The following is a 5,993-nucleotide window of genomic DNA, read 5'->3' as shown; positions in this document are numbered from 1 at the left end:
CCTTACAATTTATCTGCAGATTTTCTGTGGTCAGATGGAAAAGGTGCAACAGATTCTTCCATCAGCACTTAACTGTGTGTGTGGAGTAATCTCCACCTGGGCCAATCTGTTGCACGTTTTCCATCTGACCACAGAAAATCTGCACATAAATTGTAAGGTGTATGGGCACCTTTACAGACATCAGTGTGGAGACACACTGCAGCATGTTCCCTTTCTAGTGCCAGGAGCCTCTCCTGACCAAGCATGCATTGCTAATGTGGAGCCCCAGATTAGTCTCCAAACTGCGCCCTCTGCTGGTGATCTGGAGATGCTTTGGGTACAGGAAAGACTATGGAGGGTTCAGACTGTAAAGTACTGTATATTCTTCATGGTCGCCGTAAGAAAGGTAGACAGTGTGATTAAACTTTTGTTTTATTGAGGCTGTCATTGCTGATCTTCTTCTGAAAAAGCTTGCTATCTGGGAGTCATACTGATTTTTTGACTCCAGTACTGTAAGTCAGGTAAGCAGCCACTGAAATGAGAGGGAAGCCAGAACTCCTTCACTGCTAGATTGTAAATTCACAGAAGCAGGGCCCTCCTAACCCTCCTGTATTGAAATTGGATTTTAACTGTATTGACACTATATAAATCCTGTATAATAATAATAATAATAATAATAATAATAATAATAATAATAATAATAACTGCATACTTTCTTCAGGTTAGTGATTCAGGAAGCTGTTTTATCAACATGAGAGCCAGGCAACTAGCATTTTAAAAAGGAGAGGACAATTACCGCATCTGCATGTCTCTCAGAACTGCTCTGTAAAGCAGTTATCCTTCCAATTATACTCCAGAGGGATTAGGGGTATTTGTGACACAATCTCTGATAAATTTTTTTCCTAACCCCTAAATAGGGAGTGAACTGTGAAAACTGAAAAGACAGGTAGAGGGGAAAGGGCTCATCATCAGTAATCAGTATTGCATATGGTGTCTCATCAGCTGATCTTTTCCCTAATATTACCTTAGCATATCTTGTTCTACACTGTCTCTATGTGGAACGGTCATCGAGGTAGAGGCAGGTCTTTGTTTTCTCGTGTCAGAGCCTCCAGCAAAGAGAACAGTGAGCAGCACAGTACTGATATAACCAAATCTCCTAAAACTAGCAATCAGAGGCCACACTACAATAAATTTCATGCTGGGGACATATAGCTATGAGGCTGAAGGCGCAGAAAAGCTTAGGCACCCAGGGAGTTGCACTGCTAATTCTACGGAGGAATTAAAGCCAAAAAGTATATTTTTTCAAGGTACTGCTTAGGCACAATTAACATTTCTAGATGTTCCCTGTAACACAGCAAATCTTTACTTTTTGAGTTCAGGGCTACTTCATATCAATTAAGTTGTTCTTCTTTCTTATGAAGCGGCGAGCGATCTTGATATTAATGTCCTCATTTAGTAACTACTTCTGCCAGCTCACTAAGGCAACAGTAGTATTTGCCAAGATGTATTACTGGTGCTGTACATTGTTACGCTCTGCATCATCTACTTGTATTAAAGACTGGTGACAGAATGAGCTCCTTATTTGACAGAGTTGGTGCGTTTATCAGACAGATGACAAAATGAATTTTTCCACTTTTTGTTTCCTTTTACATCGGCAATTACATGAATACACAAAGAGGTTAGCTGACAAAATTTTCCTCAGTGCTGATGTGGCAAGGGTGATGGCACCAGTCCTGCCTGAATGCTATAAAATATTTGTCCTTTGTGCCTGAATTGTGACTGCGAGGATCATGAGAATTTGAATACTTCTGAAAAGTGTTGGCAAATACATTGTATACAATAGTTAGAAATTACTGGTTTTATTTGCTTGTTTTTCCGTCTTCAGAGTAAAGTTTAATATTATATATTCTATGTTCTGTATGAGTGTTTAAATTCCTCATTTCACTTGTCAATCCATTAAAACATGATATTTCAAATCTTTTAGATGCTGATAGGTTAAGGCCTCTTTCACACAGGCTAATCAGTGCATGGATCCCCTCCTGATTGGAGCAGTAAGGATCAGATGTCACTACTGTGACATCCATGTCCGTCCAGTTTTTTTCCTCCATGTTGTGATAAAGGAAATAACTAAAATTGCCAGACTCCATGAGACGGATTTAAACAAACACGTAGGCGTGCTCACAGTTCCTGTAATTACCATGTAGATCAATGAGAGTAGCTCTGTGCCTTGTGATCGCAATGAAATAATCACAATGATTAAAAGTGTAAATGGTCACTTCATTCGGCAACCAACTCTACCCTACCTCTCACACACACACAGTCAGGTTGTGAGAACAAGGGGAGTGCTAGGTGCTAATCACAGCAAGTTGCTAATCACAGCCATTACTTCTACTGCTGTTGATCACAGCCAGTGGTTCCAGTGCCTCTGATCACACCCAGTTACTAATCACAGCCAGTGTTTCCAGTGTTGGTGATCATGGCCAGTCGCTAATCATAGACAGTGGTTTAAGTGCTGCTGATCACAGTCAATCGCTAATCACAGCCAGTGTTTCCAGTGTTGGTGATCACAGCCATTCGCTAATCACAGCCAGTGGTTCTAGTGCTGCTGATCACAGTCAACACTAATCACAGCCAGTGTTTCCAGTGTTGGCGATCATGGTAGCCAGTCGCTAATCGCAGTCATTGTTTCCAGTGCTGCTGATTACAGCCAGTCGCTACTCATACATAGCTAGTATTTCTAGTGTCGGTGATCACAGCCAGTTGTCAGTGTTTCCAGATCAAACACAAAATGACAACTTTGTGAAAATAATCTGATTTTATTTACTTTCTTTATTTTGCAAAATACTCACCATGCCTGTTATCAAACACATTGGGGTGCCATGGCATGTCCTAGCATTTTAGCGTCTTAGGAAATACGTTAGGCAGTCAGAACAGGGTTCATACATTTCAGAATTATATACTTTTAGACTCTTTAATTTTCACAAAGACTAAATAATACACACCTATTTTTAGGGTTTTTTTCATCAAAGAAATGCACCAGAATACATTTTGGTCTAAATTTTATGAAGACTATTTGATTTGATTTAAAATAAAAAGTAAGGGAAACTTTTTTTTACCAAAATGTTGGTATTTTTTATTTTATATAGTATATACGATTATTACATCGCACTAAGAGAAAGTTCAATTTGTCTAAAAAAAATATATACTATTAATTTGGTTACACAATTTTATGACTGAGAAACGATACTATCACAGCACTGAAAACTGAACAATGGCTTGGAACGGAAGGGGGTGTAACATGCTGGCTAAAGAAGAACCTAATAGAAATAGTCAGGGGCTTATCAGCTGCAAGCAACTGTTGAGAAAATAAACACTTTTGCCAGGATGGGAGTATGCAGTGTAGCATAAAGAGTGCAGTGTGTAATGTAGCATAAAGCATGCAGGGGTCATATAAAGCATAAAGAGTGCTGGGGTCAGTAGTATATAATGTGCAGAGTGCAGGTGTCAGTAGTATGTGATGCACAGAGTACAGGAGTGAGTAATAATATATAATGCACTTAAGGGTCAGGAGTTAGGGGTGGGCAATGCACAGAGCACAGGGGTCAGGTGTGTGCATAGTGTAGAGCACTAAGGTCAAAAGTATATAGCATACAGGATGCAGTGGTCAGGAGTGTGTAATGTACAGCATGCAGGGGTCAGGAATACACAGTGCAGGGGTCAAGAGTGAGTGTAACGCAGAGTGCCGGAGTCAGGGGTTTTTTGTATTGCATAGAGTCCAGGGATCAGGAGTGCATAAGGCACAGAGTGAAGGGATCAGGAGTGCATAAAGAACATAGTGGAGGGGTCAGGATTACATGAGGCACCAAGCACAGGGGTCAGGAGTGTGTAAAGCAGAGGAGAAGAGTACGTAAGGCACAGAGTGCAGGGGTTAAGAGTGTATAATGTACAGCATGCAGGGGTCAGGAACACAGAGTATAAGGTGCAGCAGTGCATTAACACATAGTACAGGAGTCATGAATATGTACCACATGGAACGCAGGAGTCAAAATTTCTATCTCCTCCCAATACAATTCCCCCAGGACAAATTCACCCCCAGCACTTTTTCCACCCCTGGAATGTACTTACCAGACCTTGGTATTACAGAGTGCCTATCCCGACACCACAGTGGCCCACATTGTTTTCTCCATTTGGTAGCTGCCAGATTCTGCCCCCACCAGCTGCCTGTGAGATCTGTAGCTCAGAACCGAGGAGGAGTTTCTGAGCACTTCCCTCAGCTCTGAACTCCAGCCAGCTGAGACAAAATACAGCAGGTGCTGAAGCCCCAAATAGAATGAAAATTCTGATAGCTGAGGCAACAGATGCACATGGGGACCCAGTGGTAGAGACACTCAAGCCCCTATTGAAAGATTTCCCCTTTGCGTAGAATTCCAACTTACTGTGTTTCAAATCATGTAAAATATCAAAACTATTACACTGTAATATCTACTATAACTTGTATATATCTTGTAATCTTGTTCACAGACCACTAACAGGTTTATATATATTTTTTTTTACTTAACAGTTGTAAAGTTCCTGGGAAGCAAGTCAAGACAGGTCGCTGGCTGGAAACCTTTTTGAAGATATGGGCTGCGTATTCACCCAATTTTAAAAGAAACACTAACAAAGGAGAGGATGAGAAGACCTTTGGTAAGCTAGCAGTAGACATGTAATAGTGTTGCAGACATTAAATTGGATGTGCATGGATGATCCATTGTGGCCAGTACAAGGCACTCCAGAAACTTGTCATCTCCACACTGCTGAGCTAATAAGTTCACATCAAAGGAGAGGAATGGGAGGAAACATAAGAGAGGCTGCCACTGCTGAAATTTCAGTGACAGGACAAAAGTGACTGGGACTTATTTTCTAACCTGCACAAGGTTACTGTTGCATATGACAGCTGATAACCCCGATGCCCAAGCACTCATATGGGGGGCAATCTTGCCATAAGCAAATGCTAACTTTGTGAGAAAGGAACTAAAACCTGGGGGGGCATTATTGTTATACAGGATTTATATAGCGCTAACAGTTTGTGCAGCGCTTTACAACATATGGAAGACATTACATTTCCATTACAATTCAAGATACGATGGTAAGGAGGGCATGTGATACACCTGAAAGCGTGTCAAATGTGAAGATTTTGCTTAGAAAGAGAAAGAAGATTCCAGGAATGTGTAAGGGGATAGGTGGGTCTTTTGCAAATAATCACCTTCCTCCGCATTCTGTTCACATAGGAAGTTTCCTAATGTCATGAACGATGTCATCTCACTCCAATTCAGTACAGAGGCTCGGGAAGACCTGTTCCAACTCTGATCAGGGTCTCCCTGCAGCAGTAGATCACTGCTATAGTCACATGATTGGGAGCCCATCCCTCTGACTTACGATAGTTTACGGTGACTGCATATGTGTTACGCGGGTGGGAAGCGGTTAGTCCCCAGGTCCCAAAAATGACTTTGCATGATCTGGATGACATTTGTGTTCAATGTGCAAGTATTAAATACTCACCTAAGTCATAGCAAGATCATTTGAATATTTAGCAATCGCAAACCTGTGAATAAAGTAATTGTTGTGCCAATTTTGAACTGGTCATCACAACTTAATATTATCTCAATGTTACGCTAACAAGTTACACAGTTTTTTCCCGTGTGTGTGTGTCACAGTGTAGTGTAGAAAGCTTTCCTAAAATAAAATGCATACGTTCACTTTGAGCTTTACTATTCCACTACGTTACATAAAAATTGCACTAATGAGATTTCATTTTATTCAGCAGACTTTGCTGATTAAATGTTTGGTGGTTATTTGGGAGTATGTATCAAAAATACCTTCCATAATTATGTTTCACTTAATCTTCTTACTAGATTAGGATTTCAGTGCAGACTGCCCCTTTGGTGGTAGGTTGTACTATTTGTTACATGTTCACATTCAGCTAGCATAAACCCGAAAATGCAGTTTAAACTGCTTTTACTTGGGTTAGGGTT

Source organism: Nanorana parkeri, unplaced genomic scaffold (assembly GCF_000935625.1).
Source record: "Nanorana parkeri isolate BGI_ZX_2015 unplaced genomic scaffold, ASM93562v1 scaffold643, whole genome shotgun sequence".
In the NCBI taxonomy this organism is placed as follows: domain Eukaryota; kingdom Metazoa; phylum Chordata; class Amphibia; order Anura; family Dicroglossidae; genus Nanorana; species Nanorana parkeri.
This window is presented reverse-complemented; position numbering follows the sequence as displayed.